The sequence below is a fragment of the Sorex fumeus genome, unplaced genomic scaffold (genome assembly GCF_029834395.1).
Source record: "Sorex fumeus unplaced genomic scaffold, SorFum_2.1 ptg000008l, whole genome shotgun sequence".
NCBI classification, from domain to species: domain Eukaryota; kingdom Metazoa; phylum Chordata; class Mammalia; order Eulipotyphla; family Soricidae; genus Sorex; species Sorex fumeus.
Genome location: NW_026606065.1, coordinates 81,014,541 through 81,038,314, shown reverse-complemented (window position 1 = coordinate 81,038,314; position 23,774 = coordinate 81,014,541). Strand labels below are relative to the sequence as shown.

General features: G+C 39.5%; 1 protein-coding gene across 6 annotated transcripts in view; it reads left to right on the top strand.

Annotated features, from left to right (window-relative positions):
* The first annotated feature begins 16,763 nt into the window (after window positions 1-16,763).
* RCBTB2 (RCC1 and BTB domain containing protein 2) overlaps window positions 16,764-23,774 on the top strand; it is a 49,983-nt gene continuing 42,972 nt past the window's right edge. For 2 of the 6 annotated variants that reach the window (XM_056109651.1, XM_056109624.1), the window contains exon 1: window positions 17,094-17,266. The gene's annotated coding sequence lies outside the window, so the exon portion shown is untranslated. Of the gene's footprint in view, window positions 16,779-17,093; window positions 17,267-17,915; window positions 18,180-23,774 lie in introns of those variants that run through there. The other 4 variants (XM_056109647.1, XM_056109623.1, XM_056109635.1 and 1 more) reach the window with 3 other exon arrangements.

Below are 23,774 nucleotides of genomic sequence, written 5' to 3'. Positions count from 1 at the left end.
AGTGCCAACCAAAGTCCCTGCCCTCATGGAACTTCCCTTCTAGCAAGAAGGTATTATCCACCCTCAATTAAAGTAAATGACTTTATGTAGAAATTGGCCAACACAAAATTTTCTTTATGACTTTTGTCCCATAATGAAGAGGAACATAAATAAAAATGATAAAATTAGTTTAGAAATAAGATACTAATATTTTCTATAATTTTAGAAACATTATTATTTTAAGTGTTACAGTACTCAGGACTTAATAAAAGATTAAATACTATATCTCTCCTCAAATGTATTTATTTATTTAAATTTCTTAATATCTCTGGTATAATAAAAATAAAATTTAAATCGCATCATAAATTATATAAATGAGAACACTGTCAAAATAATATTCAGACAAGAAACCATAATTTAATTGCATACTGTAGTAGCACAGATGCAATGAAAATGATGTAAACCATTGACTCAAGATAAAGAACAACAAAATCAATTCAAGTAAAATTAAAGAATAGATAAATAAACAAAATAGAACACTGAGAAAACTATATTGACTAACAGTACCAAAATCTGGTTATTTTGAATGGTTAATAAAATAAATCTGTAAGAAAACAAAAAAATTGGAAGACAGAAAGAACTTGTAGAAAGAACTTGTTAAGTCAGACAGATCTTGTTCTGAAATCCAGTTTATCTTGAACATATTGCTCAATCTTCTCAAGCTTAAGTCTCTCATTCATAAAATGAGGACAATAATGCAGTAGGATTGTGTCATAGGGTTGTCAGGAGTATTAAATTAGGTCATAGGTAAGGGCTTAGCATAGTGCCTTATGCATCAAATGCATATAATAAATGCTGTCAATATTATTATGATTAATTACGCCTGATACCTGTTGCATAGCATGTCATAAATTTCATGAACAAATGTTACTTTCTCCTTAATAGAAGTTCTTGTTGCCAATGTGTCTGATCCACATATTGAATTTCATGTACGTGTCGTACTATTAATTTATATTAGACAGTCAAGTCAACTCAGGGCATGAGAGATGCACTGACACAGTACTTTAGTAGTTAATGCTGAAAAATAAATGCATATAAAAATAGCTTTAATAGAAGATTACATACTTTATTGTGGACAGAAAAGAATCTCTCAACTCAGCGGTACCATTATTCCAAAATATAATTCTTCATTCTTCAGAGTACGGACTCAGATCCATGGACTTATAATCTTTGGTGAGTGCTCAAAAGAGTCAGATCTTAAATAACAGAGAAACCCAAAAGGAAGACTGTCAAATCCCGTGGAAAGAGATTGGAACTGAAAGTGCATTGAGGTGAGAAGTGGGTTTAAGAGAGCTTGGAGTATAGCATCATTTTCTCACATCTTCTGAGTTTCTTGATAATATATGTCCTACTTTGCAATCTTTTTGCAAACCCTTAGCTGGTAATTGATTCCTAGTTTGCTAAAGTCTTACCATTCATTTCTTCTTCTAAATATTGTTTGGAAAGTTCCCTGGAAGCAGGAATCATAGGCATTTGGGTGGTGATGTTAGGACAAGGAGATTAGTACAGGCTGGTACTAATTCCCTGGATAATTCCAAGGAGTAGGGCCAGTACTTTTGTCCAGACTGCCTCCTAATTTAATTTTGGAAACCCTGAATCTAGCTGTTCGCAACCCACTACAGGGGGGTATTATTTCAATGTACACAAAGAGTTAGAAATTTCATTAGTTCCTTATTTCAGTGAATTATATGTGAGTTCATCAACTCAGATTATTCTATTGAGTTCTAGAAACATTATACCAGGTATATATATCATTGCTAAATAAGACAATGAATTAGTTTCCAGTTGGGTCTGAGGCACCAGAGCCGAGCTAGGAACTAGAACAACCAGATAGAAATCTCTAGAAAGGCGATAATTAAATAGACTGGTACTGAATAATAGATCTCAAACCAAGTTTCTTCTAGGTAAAATTTTCTCACTGATGCATGCTTTCTGTTTTCACCAGCTGGGATAGTTTTTTAGATACAAAGCAGCCTTTTGATTCTAAATCTTGAGCAGTTTTGTTAGGAAATAATCCCACATTTTCCTCCAGATTGCAAATTTACTATAATACCTATGTCAGACCCACATGGGTTGAGGCTGGAGTGGCAACATGAGTTTTGAGTAGAAAAAGCTTTAGGGAGAATTTGTCTAACGCTGACTAGTGTTTAGACAGTTTAAGCAAATCCAGGCTTGTCTTGTCTCTTGTTTTCACTCTTGCAGGTTAAAGGGAAGCTACTTTATTGTTGTGTGCTAATTTTACTTTCTTGGTGATTAGAAAACATGTCTTCAAGAAAAACCTATGTTTTTCTTGAAAATTTTTTCTCCAACAGGAAGATTATGTCCCGCTGGGTTAGACAGTATTGTTAATTATAACAATAAGATACACAAAGGGAAAAAAGCCACAGAATTTCTCAGATCAGGAAATGCTTAAATGTTTCTGAAACATGTTTATCAGGAAATGTTATTCTAGAATCAAAACATTTCCTGCCTGATATTTATGTCATGGAGAAAAATCATGTGATGCCAGTTACAGAGTTTTATAAAGGAGAATTTTTATAATGTAATACACAATTTTGAAAAAATAATTAGATTAACAGAAGAGAAATTGTCCAGAACTTTTTTTAAGTCTACTGTTCATGCAAATTGAATAGTAAAATACAAGAAATAAAGTAGAATATTTCTAACATCTCTCTACTTAAATATCACTGCTTTTAATAGTTAAGTGAACATAATTTCGCTTAATTTTATAATCTTACTAAAAAGCCACCAAAAAAGAGAAGAAGAGGACAGCTGGATAGGAGGAGGGATCTAGCTTCCTCATAGACTTCTAAGAAAGGTCTCTCTGTGATTTACTACATTAGTGATTTATCTCTGTATGTGACTACAACCATGGGCTACCCAAACAAAACAGACTGGAATGATAGGCTCATTTCCCTCTGTGACTGATCGCAGGACTCCCTAAACAAAATCAGGGTAAGCAAGAAAGAGGCAATTAAACACAGAAGCAAATTTAAATCTATACATTCCCATTGACATCAGCAATAAAATTTGACTGGCTGGAGAAAACTCGTAAAACTGCTTATTACTTTGAAAATCCACAAATTAAAAGAAAGAATCAAGTGTTAATCTTTTTTTTTCCTTTAATCACTGTGAAACCAAGTCAGGGAGGAAAGAAGTTTCCTTTTATGGAACTGTTCCAACCAATAAATGAAGAAATCATAGGTAAGATATCATCAATTATAACATCTCCTGAATTAGAAACTAATTTTCTCTAAGGATATAGGATTTGTACATCAAGAGCTACTAACCTGATAGAAAGAAAAAAATCAACATCAAATGTCTCCTAATGGAAGAACGAAGCACCATCCAAGAAATCACCTTGCTAAACAACAATTAAAGAACCTGAATCTAATCGAGACTCTAGGTTACTAAGTAATGGAAAATATGACACCTTACTCAGGAAAACCCTTCCAGGTTTTGGAAAATCTAGAGGGCTGATAACTTTGTTTCTTCAATAAACAAATTTCAAGGAAACATAAGAGTAGGAGAGATTTAATTCATAAACCCATGAATTAAATCTAGAATTAAAAGGCATCTAAACCTGTTGTAATTGTGGACTTCGTTTGAATCCCAATTCACCCTAATTGTTAAAAAAAAAAATTACATGGCTGGACTAAGCAATAGTACAGCAAGTTGCAGCAGATGACCCAACTTCAATTCTGGTACCACATATGGTCCCGCAAGCTCTCCCAGAATGCAGAGCCAGGAGTAAACCCCGAGCACCACTAGGTGTGGACCAAAAACCAAACCAAAGCAGAGATCTCACATGGAGAGTCAAAGAGATAGTACCAAGGTTAAAGCACTTGTCTTGCACAGAGCCAACCGCTGCTGGATACCCAACACTGTGTCCTACTAGAAGTGATTGCTGAGCACAGAGCCAGGAGTGTGGGGTATGATCCTGAAATCAACATATTTTTAAAAATATGGTACTCTGAGTTAATTTAAAATATGAACATTTAAAGGACAATTATTGATGCTGATGATTAAAGAATTAGTGTTCATTAGTGATGATTAAAGAATTAGTGTTCATTAGTGATGATTAAAGAATTAGTGTTCATTGAAAAATAATAGTATTTTTCTTTGTATTTTTTTAAGTTCTTACCCTTTAGAAATATTTACAGGTAATTGAAATATTTACAGGTAAACAACTATAGAAGTAGAGAGAAATATTGTAAAAATAAGTAAGATGTGAATTTCTAATTGATGATTTGAATATAGATATTTGGATGTCTTTTAAAGTCTATTTTGCATATATTTGAAAATTTCCCTGGTAAAAAATCAAAAATAAGAAAAGGGGGATAAATTGACTTTTAAATATACAACTAATAATAACATACATCCTTCTGCGTACATGTTCTAATCCTAGCAAATTCTTAAAAGTGAGATTATTGCTCAAAAAAAAAGCCAAATTTGATACACAAAGACTTATAATTAATTTTAGAGAAAAGGGCATCTACACATTATCAGTTCTTTCTAAAATCAGGAACACACCTTAAAAGGTACACTTTAAGAGGTTTTCAGGATGTACGGTTTTTTGCTAGAGATCCAAGCTTCTCCGTTTTGTCCTCCTTTTGTCTCAGTAATTTTTAAGTCATCTTCCTATTAATTTTTGCATTTTGATTTTGTTACTGGTCACATCGGTGAACTCTATTACTTCTACGGGTTGATATATCTAAATCCGTCTTTGACATGCTTATCTCTAAAGTTTTCAAGAGAAGGCCATACATACACATATACAAAGCCAGTGAACTGACTTATCTAATAATTTGCTCTAGGAGCCTATGTTGAACTCAAGCAAATTAGACCACACCATTATACTGTGAAAGTCTACTTGATTTACAACTGAAGCAGGCTACTAAGCAGGGCTTTGCTTATCTGTTCACCTAAATTACACCTCAATCTTTTTTTTTTTAATTTTTCTTTTTTGGGTCACACCTGGCGATGCACAGGGGTTACTCCTGGCTCTGCACTCAGGAATTACTCCTGATGGTGTTCAGGGGACCATATGGGATGCTAGGAATTGAACCTGGGTCGGCTGCGTGCAAGGCAAAGGCCCTACCAGCTGTGCTATCCTCCTGCCCCTAAACCTCAATCTTGCCTTGCAGTAAAAGACTAATCCAGTACAGACTTCTTAGTCTGGGAATCCTGTTCAAAAGTAAAGTATATTCACTCCCAGCCTGAGGCAATTGGATTTTCTTGGGGCTAGTCTTGCCTTAAAGGCACAGGGACACCTTGAAAGGTACACCTTAAAAGATGCTCAGGGTGTATGGTTTTTTGCTAGAGATCCAGAACTGCGTCAGATTGAGGAGGAAAGACAGCAGGCACAAACTCCCACCAGCATCTTGGAGGTGCAGAATTTCTGGGTGGGTTCAGTGGGGAAAAAAACAAACAGAAGTGAACGAACATCAACAACAGGTTTTAAGAGTTTCATCTGCAAGTTGCCCAGGGCTATTCTTGGTGGTTAGATCCCACTTGAGTGCTGCTTGAATCTGCATGAATCCCAGCCCTCTGCTCCCTGTGCAGCTCTCTTCTAAGCAGTCTTGTAGGGTTGGCTGCAATTGAAGATGGTTCACCCCAGAAGTGTCACCAGGTTCTAGGTAAAAGTGATAAGGAACCAGGACCTGATGGTTATCATACACGATTTTATTGGGAAGCTATCACCTAATCCGGAAAAACCAAGCCCAAGTTCTTCCAGGACAGCTGGTGGCCACCAACTACAAAGTAGAGGCACCTCCAGTGATGTTGCAGCCTATCTTCAGCCTGATGGACAAGGACTCATGGCTCTGACCAGGAACCAAGACAACCTGCTGGAGAGCACAGGCAGCAGCAAAGCAAGTCATGTAATGACTTAAAGAACAAGACAGGGGGTCAGAGTGATAATACAGGAGGTTGGGTGTTTGCTTTGCACACAACTGATAAGAGTCTGATCCCTGGCATCCCTGGCATCTCATATGGTCCCCAGAGCACCATCAGAAGAGATGCCTGTAGGAGTCACACCCATAAGTCATCTCTGACTGGCGCCAGATAATCTCCTCATCGGCCACCATCCAGGTGGTATGTCCTCTCCAGGAGCATAACATGACACTCACCATAACCATTTCACCAGCCCCAGCCCCAGGCTGTTTCACTTATGGCGCTCCGGAGGGGGGAGGTAAGAGTCCTCCCTACCGCAGGGGACCCAACCACAGCAGCTGAAAACCTCCAGAACTCAACTGCCACCATGCTCACAGCCGCTTTCCACAAGCTTGGGCTGAGCCTTACCCATGAGCGAACCTATTCCTGAACCCCAAGGCTGTGCAACACTTCATACCACACACCTCCCCATAGTCTAAGAGTACCGCACCATATTTGACGGGGTTTAAAGTAGGAGGCAACCAATCTTAGAGGGAATTATATATTTTTTACAGATATATACATATAAAGGCCCTCCCGTTGATCGTCGATTTGCTCAAGCGGGCCCAGTAACATCTCCATTGGAGACTTTGTTGTTACTGTGTTTGGCATATCGAATACTCTCGGTAGCTTGCCGGGCTCTCCGAGAGGGGCGGAGGAATCGAACTCAGGTCGGCCATGTTGGCCTCTTGTAAGGTGAACGCCCTACCCGCTGTGCTATTGCTCCAGCCAACATATACATATATATACATATATTTATATATATGTATATATCTGTAAAAATATATATAAGCACAGAAAATATAAATATATATATAAGCACAGAAGCCTCAACCTCTAACAACATGTTATTTATTTATTTATTTATTTTGCTTTTTTGGGTCACACTCAGCGATGCACAGGGGTTACTCCTGGCTCTGCACTCAGGAGTTACTCCTGGCGGTGCTTAGGGGACCATATGAGATGCTGGGAATCGAATCCGGGTCAGCTGTGTGCAAGGCAAACGCCACTGTGCTGTCTCTCCAACCCCGAGTTATCTCTTATAGAAGGCTGGGTGAAATACAACAATCTTCACCCTTTTTCCTCTAAGGATACATTTTTGTAGCATTTTCAGCAGTTTTTCATAACAAATAATACAAAATATATTCTGCTTTAAAGCAGGAATTGGGGCTTGGGATAGAAACACCCGAAGTATGGTGGTGGGAAAATGTAATAGTGGTGGGATTGGTGTTTGAATATTAAATGTAATGAAATATTGTGAACTACTTTATAAAATAAAAGAATTATAAAAAGAAAAAGAAATGATGCCTGAGTTTAGAGCCAGGAGTAATCGCTGAGCATCACTAGGTATAGCCCCCAACAAAAAATAAATAAGACTAAAGTTCTCCACTGGATAAAAGAACAGTTCAGCATGGGATTCTTCATATTAAAGACTTTCACATAGATGTGGGAAGTCTTAATTCCACCTGACTCTAAAGATGTTACTTAAGACTCAAAAGCAATAGTCTCCAGAACTTGTAATGCTTCAAATCTTCTATCTATGGGCTCTGACCAGACCCTTTGTGACCATATATTCCAAGCCCTCTTCCTTTACCTAGTGCTGAATAAGATAAATTCAGAAGCCTACATACCTGAGCATAAGACAAACAACAACCACTTCCTAAAGCATCAACCAGAAATGTTATTATTATTATTATTACTTATAGGACTTAAAATAGTGTCCTACAAGGTTTATTTGGACTGATTTCTAACATATCCGTAAGACATTGCCACTCAGATCTGCAAACAGCAAAGTCCCAGTGCTGATCAAGAGGACAGCCGCACACTGTTGGGTAAAGCAAGTCAAGGACTGTGGAAAAGGAAGTTAGAAGAGCACAGCATGGAAATTATTTTTTTAAAAGAACCTTAAAGACTCTCAGTTACCAATGATTCTAGAGGGTCTCGAAACTTTGGACACCAATAAAGTCTGCCTTTATTTGAAAACCAGCCTTCTGTAGCCACACTGCTATACCAAGCACGGTGGAATTGTCAGAGAACACCTACATCCCCTCCAAATTCTTAAGAGAGCATGCAGAGGTGAAACTCCCCCAGGCTGAGTGAAAGGTTGCCACTGTGCTATGGGTGTCTCACACTTCGGAGGTAAAGCAAACACAAGTCAGGAGCACTTTGTGTGGCCTCAAAGACAAGTCCCTAAGGAACCCCGGGGGGTAGGTGGGAAGGGATATGGATCTGCTCTTTCTGATTCCCATTAGCCATGCCCTTTTCGTCATGTGATTTCTTTCCTAACTAAAGGGAGTTGGTGAAGGTGGTCTAAATACAGTAGTTGCCAAAACTGAATTATAAAACTAGATATATTTGAATGTTTTTTCTTTATGTGGAAACATCAGTCACCAAAGGAGATATTTTCAAATATGGCACTTCAGGGTAGGTGAGGGGTACAGACTCTGAGGTCAATGGTACTTCATGGTCTCCAATGGGTGACCAGCTGGCCTCAGCATCACAGAGCTTTAGCCAGCAACTGCATCGCTAGACCCAAGATGTATTAGACCAGTGACCCAGATGACTGAGTATCACTGGGAGTGGCCCCTCGTACACTGAGCACGACTTTGGACATTCCCACAAAAGAAAAACATTAAAGTACACTTGTTACATTGTTAAATGGATACTATTGTCAATGATTCTGCAATAAGAATAGCGCTATATACTTAATAACACCATTACTATGGATTAATATATTTACACGTATTAATATCACTTGTGCTTCTTGAGAATTGTGTAATTTTCATAGCTTCTGATCCAAAGGAACAGCAGGTTTAACTGCTGCTTACAAATGCGAAATCTTTGACAACCACGGGACTTTGCCAAAGTGCTCTTCAGAGTTGTGCAAGTCTGTTTTGTGACTGATATTGAGCCACCCAAGGAGAACTCAAGACCAGGTTTCTAACTTTTATTTAGAGTATAAATCCTAAGCTTTTCAAATGTTCATTCTATGAGATGAATTCCAACCTTTTTTGTTCTTATCTCTTAAAATGCTTTCTATCACCCACATTAAGGGGACTTGCACAGAAAGAGGTAAACAAAACTTGTAACAAGCGTCCTGCAGTTTAAATGTTTGAGGGGTTAACCATGGCTGTCCAGCTGTGTGAGTGCAATTCTGGTGCCTACAAACTGCTGATTGTGGCCTAGGCTTCAATTTCAGAGCCTTCCTATTTGGGATGTAACACTTTTTGCCAAGCCATAGGACAGTCCCTATTTATGACATTGAGTTCCCTGTCCACACAGAGAACTTTAAGAACTAGGGACATAATATAGGGGTGTGTAGGAATAAAAGATAAGCAAGAGAACTAACTTCCCCTCCCTCCCTCCTACCCTCCCTCCCTCCCTCCCTCCTTTCCTTCCTCCCTTCCTCCCTTCCTCCCTTCCTCCCTCCTTTCCTCCCTTCCTTCCTCCCTTCGTCCCTTCCTTGCCCCCTTCCTTATTTTCCTTTTTTACTTTTGTTTGTCTCTTATCTTTTCTTTATTGTATGGAGCATGAAAAATACGTCATTTGGTCACAAATAAATTTAACTTCAAAAAAGAAAGAAATAAAGAAAAGTCACAAATGGGGTTAATAATCTGCTGCCTCCCAGGAGGTATGTCTATCTCTACACTTTCCCCCAAAATTTAGAAATAAAGGTATCATAAGGGCCACTCGCAGTGCAGCATGAGGTAACACAGTAACAACTGCTTCATTCTTTGGTCATAGATACCCACAAAATGCTTTTGAACTTGAATAATCCAGAGTTGGGGTGATGGGGAAGTGGGGAAATAAAGCTGTGTGTGTGTGTTCCTTACTACACATCTAGTAGCATAGTATATAGCTAATAGTAAATTTTGCAACCCTTTTATCTCCATAACTCTTGTTATTCTCTTGTCTGGTTGAATTGGAAACTATTATATTCCTCATATTTAATTATTAGACTATTAGAGGCTTGCTATTAAATATGAATTAGCTTTCACTGATATGTGTAGCCTTCTTACTAGCAATTTCTTTTGTAAAAATGAGAATTGACCTTTGATCTTACCAAACAAGTTTTCAGCATCAACCAAAACATCCTTAGTTTTAAACATATTTTTATAGGAAAAATATACTAATCAACAGTTCTCAAAATTAACTAAAAATTTCTCCATCTTTTTCCTCTCTATTAGCCCTCTCTGGACCACACTGATTTTTAAGGACTCTCAAGGTCCTTCTTGAGCTGATGTAATTGAGCTTTAACCTGGTCGCCTTGGTTTCACTGTCTCCTTGGCTCACTGTCCTGCCACTGAAAAACAAAAGACCTGTTCAACACGAAGGTCATTACATTGTCCTCCTTCTTAAAATCCTTCCTTGTCTCCTATGATATGATTAACGCTAATCTCCATCCAAGTTTGACCTCTCCCTGATAATTTGTTTTATACACACATTGTATATATATATGTATATATGTGTGTAGAGGCCCTCCCGTTGATCGTCGATTTGCTCGAGCTGGCCCAGTAATGTCTCCATTGGAGACCTTATTGTTACTGTGTCTGGCATATCGAATACTCTCGGTAGCTTGCCGGGTGTACATGTATTATATATGTACTACATGTACCGTAGCACTATAACACTGTCCTCCCATTGTTCATCCATTTGCTGGAGCGGGCACCAGTAATGTCTTCACTGTGAGACTTGTTATTGTTTTTGGCATATCGAATATGCCACGGGGAGCTTGCCAGGCTCTGCCGTGTGGGCAGGATACTCTCGGTAGCTTTTTGGGCTCTCTGAGAGGGACAAAGAAATCGAACCCGAGTGGACCGCATGCAAGGCAAATGCCCTACCTGTTGTGCTGTTGTACAACATATATAATGTGTATATATGTATATATATACATATATATACCTATCGATATGGGTATGTGTGTATAAACATATATATATGTTGTGTGTGAGAGATTAAAACAAATTATTGGGAGGAGGTTAAACTTGGAGATTAGTATTAGGGTATGTTTGAACTAGCTGAGAGAATAAATGCAGCTATGAGATGAAAGACGCAGAAAGTTTTTAAGAATAAGTAAAAGCATGATGTGTTTGAGAAACTACATTGCTCAGTAAGGTTGATATAAAGAATACATTGAAAGGATTAATAAAATAATGATAGAAGATAATTTTAGTTTTTTGAGCTAGCGTCTTTAATAGTACAGTATAGTAACTAATCTTAACAGTGATCTATAACTTAAATAATATTGTCATTTGTTTTACAAATAATAACAATGGAGATTTAAGTAATTTGCCCAAGTTATTTAAAGTCTTCTTTACTAGTTACATGATCTTAGAGCTAGAACTGAAATCCATCTCTGATTGCCATTTGACAGGTAATCTCTTTACAAATGAATTGAAAAGGGTCAAATAATAAAAGTCCTAGGCAATGTAATCCCAAAACATTGTATTTCCCAGCATCATGTTAGAATACAAAATAGTGCTGGAGCGATAGCACAGCAGGTAGGGTGTTGCACGCATCCGACCAGGGTTCCATTCCTTCGTTGATACCCTGTGGCGTATTCAATATGCCAAAAACAGTAACAACAAGTCTCACAATGGAGACGTTACTGGTGCCTGCTCCAGCAAATGGTTGAACAATGGGTGGACAGTTCTACAATGCTATTTATATTATAACATGATTCTGGGAAATATAATGTTATAAATATTGGTAAAGGTAAAGTGTCAGTATAGTGACAGAAAGATTGCGATATATCTAAGACAGCTTTGAGCAATGCTACTCTTGTGCCTTTCATATCACAGTAATTTTAAAAGGAGTGGCCAGGGCCTCAGGTGAGTCAGCGATACTTAGGAAGAGGAATGACAAAGGAGGAGGCATACCAGATGATATTAGAATTATAGGAGAACAACTCCTAGCCCCATGGGACCTAAGTAGGTTAATATTTCCACGTATTGCCCTTAAATGTTGAGTCAGAAAGTTGTTCTTTTTCATTATTGACCTAACTGTACTTCCAATCTCTGACTTGCAGAAATAAAGTTTCTAAAATCAATTATAGTACCTGGAGTAATATTTGAAGAGATGTTATAAATGATGACATAATAGACAGAAATAGAAGTATAGAAAAAAAGTCTCCTTAGTATAGAGGCAATGATTTCTCTTCTGATAATGGAATGTATTGGGATTTCCTTCTCCCTCTCCTTTTTTCCTCTTCCCCATACTTCCTGCCCCTTTCTTCTTTGTAACTGCTTCCCTTGGGCAGACTCCTGACCACAAACCAGTCCTCTTCAGCCTTCAGTTTTGGCCATCATTTCCAAAATCTGGTTGACATCTGATTCAATAAAAGTTTTTGCTTTATCTTAGCATTCACAGCATATTTATCATCTTAAGTATAGGAGAGGAAGCTTAAAAACTAGTACAAATCACTGATTTCATAAAGTCACGAGGAATTTTCAGCTATAGGAAACTACCTGTTTCCCAAGATTATGACTGAATCGGTGGCACACTGGCACTGAATTCATTCTATAACAAGGTGACCTTCAAAGAAATCTATTTGTGCTTCAGTTTTGCTACTTGGAGATACAACAAGAAGGAAAGAAAAATGTGCCCTCCTTCTTTCCAAAGGATAATCAGAGTTTTCAGAATTATCAAGATAATTTCTTTGAAATGCGATCTTGTCTATCTGGAGGAGGGAAAATGAGAATAAATTTTAAATTTTCTTTACTGTGGGGTTGTTTTAAAGGGAAAACTTCCATTGTAGATGCTCCCCTGTAGCTCAATAAAGGACAAGCGCTCTACATTCCATAAGAGTAGAGTTGAGTCTATTTGGATTAGAGAAATGGTCCCAGGAATGATTGGAGGGGTTGAACAATTGAAAAAAATGTATATTAAGAATAGATAAAATTTCCAAAGGAATGGGACTGGAGAAATATTGTAATGGGTAAGGTACTTGTCTTGCCAATTTGGGTTCTACTCCCAGTATCCCATATGGTGCCTGAGTCCTGCCAGGAGTGATTCTGAGCACTGCTGGTGTGTGAAAAGAAAAGAAAAGAAAAGAAAATGGCCATGGGAATAGGAAACAGATAAGTTCAAGGACTGAGCTCTGGGTATCCAATGACTGGAGATATGGACAATGAGAAGTAAATAGTCAACAGAAGTGCCAGTGAGGTGGAATAACTAAGAGAGATGACTGACTCCCACCCTACCCCTATCCAAGGTAAAGAGCACAGAAAAAAGAGAATGCCTCAAGGTGGCAGGGGTGAGTACCTTCCAAATGGTGCTGATAGTTCCAAGTAAGACAACCGATAACTAACCACTGATTAATCAACACAAGGTCATCTGTGACTTTGCCAAGAGTATTATCAGTGAAGGAATCAGGGCAAAACACTTATTGGGATAGATTCAAGAATGAATAAGAAGAAGGGAAGAAGATAGAGTGAATATAAATGAGTTTCTCAAGAAGTTGAAAAGGGGGGCAGAATAACAAGAACAGAGCAACTAGAGAGGGTCATAGTGCCAGGAAGTTTCTCAAACAATGAGAAAATGGTGTGCAGTGTTAATATGCTTATGGGGGTGATTCAGCATAGAGATAAGAATTAATAATATAGAATTGAAAGGGGACAATTTACAGAGTAACAAGTTTGTAAGAGAAGACAGATCCAAAACAAAAGATGAAAAGTTTGATTTAGTTAGAAACAGGGGCAGCTCATTCCTAATATCAGGAGTGAATATAGAGCACAGAGGTCCAGCGTAAGTGCAATGGATTGAATGCATGTGGTCCTTCAAATAGATTTGTTGAAATACTAACCCTATAAGCGATAGTACTAAGATAGTATTAAGAGTTTGGTCCTTTGGATTGTGATTAGGTCACAAGGATAAGTATTCCTAATGGCATTGGTGTTCCTCATAAGAAGGTTTCCAGAGAGGTCATTAGCCTTATTCCCACTGTATAAGAGTACAAGATGACACATCTGCAGCCTGGAAGAAGGACCTTGCCAGACACCGGCCATGCTGGCATGTCCCCCTCCCCCCACCAGCCCTCACAACTATGAGAAACAAATTTATATTGCTTATACATCATCCAAATCATCAAACTCTGTTCAAGTGATCAGAATTAAGATTATTGGTAAACTTGATAGAAGTGATGATGGGAATTTTAACATCTAAAATACTGACCTACTGTCGCAGAGTACAATATTTTAGTCTTATGTATTTAGCAGTAATTTAGCAAAAATAAATTGACAATAAGAAAGCATTTAAAGCATTTTGTATGCGATTTAGCCCTTGCTTTTAATTTTGACCTCTTCAAAGAAAATTGTTGGTTCCCAAATACAATAAAAATGTTTAACAAATCACTTTCGGGGAGGTATGGCCTACCCAGTGATGCTTGGGGATCTGAGAGTCACTCTAACAGTTATTTCGGTTGAAGTTTATCACCTGATGGTTTAGGGAACAGATCCTGTCATGCCATGGGCTACCAGGACCACCCCCCACGGTGCTCAGGGCCATGTAGTGCTAGGTATCTAAACTTGTGAAGCATGTACTCCATCCCTTTGAGCTATATCCTCGTTCCTCCAAAGACATGGAGCTAAGTGCTTGCTCCTGATTCTGTGCTCAGGGATCACTTCTGGTAGGACTTGGGGAACCATATGTAGTAACAGGGATTGAACTGAAATCAGCTACATGCAAGGAGAGAGCCATAATTCCTATACTATCTCTCCAGCCTCTCACAGATTATTTTTAAGAAACAGTTTTAACTTCTTAAAATTTTCATACTTTTTCAAAACAACAATGATAGTAAAGAAAAGTTTTAATTATTAGAAAAAATAAAAAATTGCCAGGACTCTGATGAGACCTGGTGTTAGGAATGTATGAACTTCAACTCTCTTATATAAAGGCAGATATGGCCTTGGGATTATATGGAAGTTAAATTAATCTCTTAAAATTTGAATTGCTTTTGCTATAAACTAAGGATAACCTCTGCCTTAAAGGATCATGGTGAACTCCAAATAAGGTAAATTAGATAAAGCTCTTGGAAAATAGTAGGTTCTAAAAAAATTATGTCTATATTACTGAATCTATAGCTTCAAGCCAAATGTGATGAAATAAAACTGGAAATAAGAAGTAAAGTTCAAAGATCGGTGTGGACTGGAAAGATAGCTCAATGTGCCACATGAACTACTAGAGTGATACCATTGAAGAACAAACTGTTACAAATAAGGTAAAAATGTTATTCTGTTTCACTTCAAAGTTATGTCCCAAGCATTAAAAGCATTAACTGTGGTGCACACTCAATATGCTACATAAATCCAAATTCTTGTATTTGAATTTTACCTCTATTGAAAAAGTATGGTGAAATCAGGGTGCCTGTTCCCAGAGCTGCTTGTTCTCTAGGGAATTAATCTCTAAATACAGAAAAGAGCAGGAAATCTGAAGTGTTTGAAATAGAAATAGTTTGTGTTTAATGAATCATAAGTTTGTGACGAACTTCAGCATTAGAAAAGTGTTTTCTGAATAGAAAAATGTTTTTATATTTAAAATGTTCCTCAGACTTTACATTGCTTTACCACTCGGAAGGGAGAAGCTGGTCAGGCTTCAAGGAAAGGTGACTTTAAACTTGTCAGCATTAACTAGCAACTACTTTTAAGATGGCCATTTATCAAGGCCTAGAATGTTGCCAACAACCCAAACTGAGAGTAGATTGTGTAGTTGTGTTTATGCTTACATCTCTCAATGCAGTATGTAATCATTGTAATTTGATTCCACATTTATCAAACATGTGGGAATACAAAAATTAATGCTTTGGGCTTGAGCTATATAGTACAGCAGGTAGGGCAATTGTCTTGCATGAGGCTGACCCAGGTTCTTTGATTACCTGCATATCAGGAATGATCCCTGAGCACAGAGCCAGGAGTAAGCCCTGAGCACCTCTGGATGTGCTCCCACTCCATTTAACCCCCCCCCCAACCAACAAAATTAATGCTTTCACACCTCAGTGGTACATAAATGTTGCTCCCAAAAGGTAAATTTAGTAATAACCTTCCTCCTCTGACTACTTTCCTTAGCCCTCTCCCTTAAATAAATGCTGCTTAAAGAATTCCTTCTGATTATCGTTAGTAAATCAAGACTGAAGCTGCCTCAGTTGGGCTCGTTTTACAGTCTAGTCTATTTAAAGGTGAAAGTGTAACTGATGGTTTCAGGGGAAATCTTGTCTTAAGTAAGGGTGTACAGCGTGCAAGTAACATTTCTGCTCCGGACACTTGCTCTTTTTAGCCCTATAAAGTCAAATAAAGACAAGCCTCCTTCTAAGGCTTACTGGATTACGCTCTGATAAGAAACGGAAATGTTTGGCAACCAAAGCGGTTGACACAAAGGCGGCCAAATAAACTGGGATGATGCTTTTCAGATGATATGACAAAAACCATGCCAAGTAAAAAGACTGACATGATCGCTCTAGGTTGAAATCGTGTTGTTCCGTCTGATTGTGCTACTTTTGGAATCGTCTAAACGCTGAGCCAGTGTCCTGGTTTTTTCGTTTGTTTGTTTGAAAACAGCATTAAACAACCAGTTGTGGATCACTTTACCAACACCCACTCAGGTGAGTTTACGTGGCGTACAGTGGAAGAAAGGATTGCACTTAAAAAGGTTTCTGACTAAAGGCATTTTACTAAACCTCACGAAGGCCAACCGAAATGTAATACGATACGAATCCAGGGCAAAGAACGAGAGGTTATTCCAGACGCTGGTCCCCAGGTCACTCGGGAACCCCCAGCTCATCATCTCAGCGCTGGTGGCCCCACAGCAGTGAGGTGACAGCAGCGGGCAACGCGGGAAGTGACCAGGTGCCCGTTCGAGGGGCAACCCCTTCCGAGGGGCCGTAAGGACAGGCTGCGGGGGAGAGGCCCGCAGCACCGCAAGGGCGGGTCGGGCCCCTGCAAACTGCCCCCCACTTTGAGGACCCAAGTTGCGAGAAGGCGCGGAGAGGAATCCCGCGGGGAAGAGCGGAGACCGAGCGGGCGGGAGAGGCGGTGTCCAGTCCGCGGGGTCAGCGCTGCCCGGAGCCGAGGGGGAGCCGGGCGGCAGAGGCGGGGGTGCGGAGGGAGGAGCGGAGGGGCGAGGCGCCGTCGCCAACCCCCTCCCCTCCCTTCCCCTTCCCGGCGGCGGGCACTCGGGCGCATCCCGCCGAGGCCGGGCCGCTCCAAGGGGAGGTGCCAACTCGACGCAGCTCTTGGGCCCCGGGTCGAGCAGTAACGGCTACCCAGGAGGCGAAGCGGACGCGGCTCGGGCCTGCGCTAAAGTAAGGGGCTAGCGGGGAGGTGGCGGAGAAAGGAAAAGAGGGGGGCGCCGGGCATGCAGCAGTCCGCTTTCGGGTCCCCAGCTGCGGGCCACTCCGGCCCCGCCCCCGCGGCCCGAGCTCCGGGGCGCGTGGACCGCCGAGGAGCTGGGGTGGGTGGGGGTGGGGGGAGCGGGAGGGGACAGCCCCACTCGAGTAGCGGGCCTGGGCTCCTCCGCGCCTGCGCAAACCCGTCCGCGGGTTGCCGGCGCCGGGCTCCCGGGGCTGCACACACCTTCCCCGGCGGCGCGCGGGGCGGTGCTGCGCGTGCGCAAAGCCGCGGGGCAGGGGCCGGGCGCGCGCGCGCCTCGGGGTGTTGATCCTGGACCCGGGGGTCCTGGGGCGCTGCTCCCGCGCGCGGAGGTGGCGCGTTCGGGGCCGGAGGCTTCTCGAAGCTGCCCCGCCGTCCGGGAGCTGCCGGCGGTTTGGGAAGGAACCTGGCCTCCGGGTTTAACCTTCCTCCCACTCCCCGTGGGCAGCTGATGTTTGCGCTGGTGTCGCCAAGACCCTGAGCTCCTGCTCGAAATATGTATCCAACCCTGTTCCCGATCCCTGAACCGACGTGCTAAGTTTTTTTTTTTTTTTTTTTTTTTTTTTGCTTTCGGCATTTGGACCTGGGATTAAGGGACACAGAGCAGAAAAGTTGACTAAAGCTAGGCGATGCTGTTCTGGAGCGGCGGTGGAGGGATGGGGTGAAATCGTCACAAATGCTTGAGCCGGAAGACATTGTTCTGCTTAGCCCCGGAAATAAGAGGTTTTCAGACGCTGAAAACTTTCCGAGAGTTCCACCTTGGCCGAGAAAGAACTTCCTGCCTGATTTGGAAGGCGAGTTCCGAGTGAACCGTTTGCTTTGGTCCTTTGGGAAATTACATGCAAGGTCGGGACCAGCTGAGTGCAGCGCTGTAACCATATGCATGTCGTAGAGCTGCTTGGTCCGCGCCTTGTTCTTTGTCAGAGTTGAATAAAAACTGGTTGAGTTCACATAGTGCTGTGGCACCCGAGACTCGCAAATGGCAGTCACTATTGCATTTTTGTTTAGCCTCTTTGACATTGCATCTGTCTAGTACGAAGTCCCTGCTTGGCTTTACTTCTTTCTGGTCAGTGGTACTGATGTCAGTCTTGATTCCCAAGGCTTGAAATGCGCTTGATGTCGTCACTACTGTGCGCCTTTGCATCTTCAATGATGTGCTGGTTTGGGCCTGCAATAGAGTAGCAGCACTTAGTATCTTGAGACTCTGAGCTCTTTAGGTGTGAAATGTGATCTCCTTTCTGGGGCACTGTAACCTACTGTAATAAAGATAAAGGTAATTGGTATTCTTGCACACCCATTCACACTTTGCAGACCTTTTTGTTCTTGCCGAGATGCTAATAGACCTTCATCCTATGCATTTGCTATTTCCTCTGTGCACAGAGCTGAGTTGTCTCCTCCACCAGAACCTGCCTTGCAGCGAAGTCTCAAAGCAACTGTCATCTCTTCAGAGAAGTGACTCCCTCAATCTAAAATAGTCATTGCACTGGAACTCTAACTTTGTAGCACATATCACTAACAAAACTATGTCTTTATGTGTGTATGATGTCTTTCCCATAACTTAAGCTTAGTAGATATTTGGTAACTATACAAATTAAATTAGAACCTGACTCCAGTAGTATTTTGTCCTAAACTCTCAAGTAGATCCATTTATTCATTCAGCAGACATGTGAGTTCTTCCTTAATTTCTATGTAAGTTCTCTTTAAGTGCATCGAATGTCACTGAACCAAACATCCCTTCCTTCTAAAATTTAAATTCTAGCAAGGCATATTTAACTAATGAATGTAGCTAATTATTTGAAAATTACAAATGCTATAAAAGTGGTGAAAAAGGAGGTGCACAGAGAATATACTGGAGCCTGGGGGATGGATGTAACTCAGCAGGAGGGAATTTGCATGTCTGTGGACGGGATCCCAGAATCCTGTTAAAAGAGGGGGGGAAGAAGGAGGGCAGTGTTAATTGAAAATGTTGATCAGCTGACTCTGTTGACTGAAGGATGAACTGTAGTTGATGTTCAAGATGAATAACTGACTTTTAGAATTTCCTGTCTTCTGAGAGAAAATGTCCTTTGCCATTCTCTAATGTCTTTTATACTCTCTAAGACCCATAGAATGGCCTTCATGACCAATGGAACTATCCATTAATAGGGCATCGGTGAAAAATAATCTTCCCAATAGAGTTTTACCTTATTCAGAATTTTACAATTTAAAATTGTTAGGAGACTGTGCTCTTTAGTAGAAGATACAAAAGGGGTGTTTAGAAAAATATTTTCTTCACTTTGTACAGCATATTTCAATTGCCTGCATGGTGTACCCTCCGTGAATGACTAGTGATGTTCTTTTCTAAGAAGTAAGGTCACTATTTTTTATCTGAAACAGTACAGAAGGTACAACTGAATCTGATGTCATGCTTTAGATGTATGGGTCTTAGAGATTTCTCAATGAACCAGACAAGCCTAAAATTTTACCTTATAAGTAAGGATGTTTAGAGAAAGATAGTGAAGAGAAAGTTTAGAAAGTGAAATGCTTTTTTTATGTCCTTTACTTAGGCGAATTGCACCAAGTGTATAAAACTGTTCATCTAGAATCATAAATGTTCATAAATGTAGGGTGTCCATGAGATTTGCTTATGCCTTTAAGAATTTGCCAAATTTAATTTCAGCTCTATCACATTTCTAAATTGCCCCTAAAAGACCACTACTTTTTGAGGTTCATTGAAGTTGAAATACTATGTTAAATTTGACAAGCAAAGAGAGATTTGAGACCAGGAATGAAATTCTTGGTGTTGCAGAGTGACATCAGAGACTCCTGTTGAAGGCTGAAAATAGAGGGTCACATGGGAGATCTAGTTCAAAGGAAAGGAGAGCTTGTCTCCCTGAAAGGGTTATGCATCGTATCCTTCAGAGGAAAGTGGTTCTGAGCCATCTCACTTTCTTTATCTGGAAGGAGTATGTGTCTGATTCACATGTGATACTCCTTTTAACAATGTGGTAGTCCCAGGAAATTTAAGGCATAGTGTTTTGGGTTTTGTTGTTTTAAATCTGACGTTGGAATAGGTTTTCTCTCTATCTTTAGCCTTGGTAATCTAACCTTGGCTCATATCTATAATATTTCTTCTTTTGTAGTCTAGCAGTTATAACTATCAGTATGTTTGTTGGAATATCTTTTATATTTGAGAGTGATACTTCAGTCGTATGACTGTTAAGAACATCGATAAGCTCAGTAATTTCTTCAATGTAAAAACAACTTGTTTTGTACCAGGTATCTTCTTGGTCAATCATGTAAAAACATGAAAAATAAAAGTCAGTTTGCTGTTATCATGAACACAGAAATAACACTTCATCTTTGTTTGCAGTTCAGTTTCATTTATGCTTTAGGTTTTTAGTTTTTCATCTTGCTAATAATCCAAGACAGGTATAGGTATTCTGCTGTTATTCTTGACTTATATATGATTCAAGTAGAGCTATATATATTTTTTGTTTATTTGTTTTGTTTTTTTGGTCCATACCCAGTGGTGCTCAAGGGTTACTCCTGGCTCTGCCCTAAGGAATCACTCCTGGCAGGCTCAGGGAACCATATGAGATACCAAGGATTGAACCTAGGTTGGCCAAGTGCAAAGCAAGTGCTTTATCCTCTATACTATCTCCCTGGCCCCTTAAGTGGAGTTATATTATAGCTGCTACACTTGTTTACTTTTTTCCATCATAATTTGGATCATGTTTTATTTTACATTATATTCATACATATATTATTTATAGGTTATAAATGACACTAAAATTCTATTGCAGATTCCATTTAATGACTCTGCTAAGCATATAAATAAAAGTCATTAATAACTTAATATTTGTTTAGTCTGGAGTTCATTAATATTAATTCCATGTTAACTGTGCTGGTGATCTAAAAGATACTGATTTTCTTTAATATTTTATTTCTTTTATTTAAAAAAGTCATCAACTGTATTGCCCAGATGAGAAAATCTATAGAAGTACTGAGTTCTACAGGCTGGAGTGATAGAATACTGTGGGCAGGGCCTTGCATGTGGCTGACCAGGGTTCAATCCTCTGCACTGCATATAGTACCCTGAGCCTTGCCAGGAGTGATCCCCGAAGAGCCCTTAGCACTGCTGGGTGTGGCCCAAAAATAAAAATATGGGAAGGGATTGAGCAATAGTACAGCAAGTTGGTGCTTGTCTTGGATGTGCCTGATCCAGGTTTGATCCCTGGTACACATTTTGGTTCCCGAGACATGCCAGGAGTGATCTCTGAGTGCAGAGCCAGAAGTAATCTTTGAGCCCAGCTATGCATGATCCAAAAACAAAAAAGAAAGGACAGAGGGAGAAAGAGAGGGAGGGAGAAATTACTGAGGCCTGCAACAGAATGGAACATATTTTTTACGTGTAGCTGACCTGAGTTTGGTTCCAGTGCCGCATAGTTCCCTGAGCACTGCTGATAGAGAACCCTGAGAACCAAACTGTGAGTAACCCCACTTGATAAAGTCATTGAGTTGAGTATTACAAGAAAATATCTCATGGGGGGCATGCACGGAGGTACTCAGGGACTATCTCTGTCACAATGCTGGGGAACCACGTGGTGCCAAGAATCAAACCTGGGCCTCCTGTATTAAAGCATATATTCCAGCCTGTTGAACTAGCTCTTTAGTCCCAGAAAATATTTTTGTGTTTCTCAAGCGTAGTTTTAGAGTTGGGTGATGTCATTCAAGATAATTTTAAAAATACATAATAAGGAGGAAGGAGGAAAGGAAAATTTAAAATAAATAATTGCATTCTCTGTAGAAATTTCTCTTTACCTTTTTCATCTGGGGACACATTTCAAGAATCATTTCAGCATTTGGAAGCTTTTGATTAACTGTGATATGTCCATTTTCATGAAAGTGCTTTTGTCTCATAGACATGGTGTGTCTAGTTTATTAAGTATTAAAACCAGTTAAGTGTCTCTGGACAAAGGTGATGTAGCCACACCCTAAAAACTGGATCTCCTTGACTTCGCATTATTTTTTTTTCTTTCAGGTATTTGTCTTCAGCTTAGTGCCTACTGCAGGGGCAAAATCAATATTTGTTAAGTAAACTAGGAAAATGATTGCATATCCTGAAATCAGCTTAACTCATTATATAGGTCATCTGTATTAGCACCAAGTATGATGCCTTGTCATATTAGCAGACACAGTGATTAATACTAATTACCAGCAATAATATGTAGAGGCTGCCAATTTTATTGTTTGTTCAGGAAAATGAGTTATTTGTTCTGTGAGAATATTAGTAGTGATGTATTTATGATGGTCAGTTATCAAGTTACTGTTCTTAGGGCTCACTAGTCTTCACTGTCACTGTCACTGTACTCCAGTTGTTCATCGATTTTCTCGAGCGGGCCCAGTAATGTCTCCTTTCTGAGACTTTGTTGTTACTGTGTTTGGCATACCGAATATATCACGGGTAGCTTGCCAGGATTTGAGAAAATCTTAAAAGTACATCATAAAATAATGAGTTATTTGGATAATTTGGAAACAAAACTATACAAGTTTAGGAAAATAACAAAATTAGGAAATGTCATGTTAAACATTATGTTGGTTAACATGCAGTTGGTTTTGAAAATTATTCTTAAAAAACTTGAAACCTTGGCCTTCAAGTGTTTATTCTAAAGGCAGTGATCAGTGGGAGGAGTTCAGCTATGAGAAGATACTTAGCCCCCCATCTTCTTTTACATTGCAAGACAAATGTCAAGATAATAATAAGACTGTAAAATATGGAATAATACCATAGAGATTTTTTAAAATTACATTTAAAGAAAATGAGGAGATGCATAAGAAATTATGTTGCAAAGCACAAATCATTTCTTAAGCTGAGTAATTAACTCTGTGAACTAAGTTGTAGACCCCAGAATACTTAGAAAGGAAAAAAACCAATAAAATACAGTGTGTTCTGGGTATGGTCTTAAGTTGTGACATGATCGCTATGAAGATATTTCAGTACAAATGCCTGCCCCTGACTTGGGGCTACAGGAACATTGTTCTCCTGCTCAAAAAAGGAAGATATTTGTAAATAAATTCAGATCAAAAAGGAAAGCAGGTTTTTGCCATTAGTGTAAACAAAAAGCAAACTTTTTAAATATTTTCTTCTATGGCTTTTCGAATATTATATTTGATCTATGCCATTTCTTTTCCTTTGATACTGGTATTTTTATTTTTGCAAAGACAAAATTGTGTTTTGAGTTGTCATTATAAAACTTTTATTCATTTACTATTGCCTTTTTTTAAGGCTTAAAACTTTAAATCTTAAAATTTTTATTTAAGCTTAAAACTATGAAAGGCGTCAGTTGGAAAGGATAAGTCATAGCACTTCTCTGATAGAATCCCAGTGTGGATTTTATCTTTAGAGTTACGTACTTCTGTCCAGGTGGCAGCTAGGGAGTCTGGAGGGAACTTGGGAAC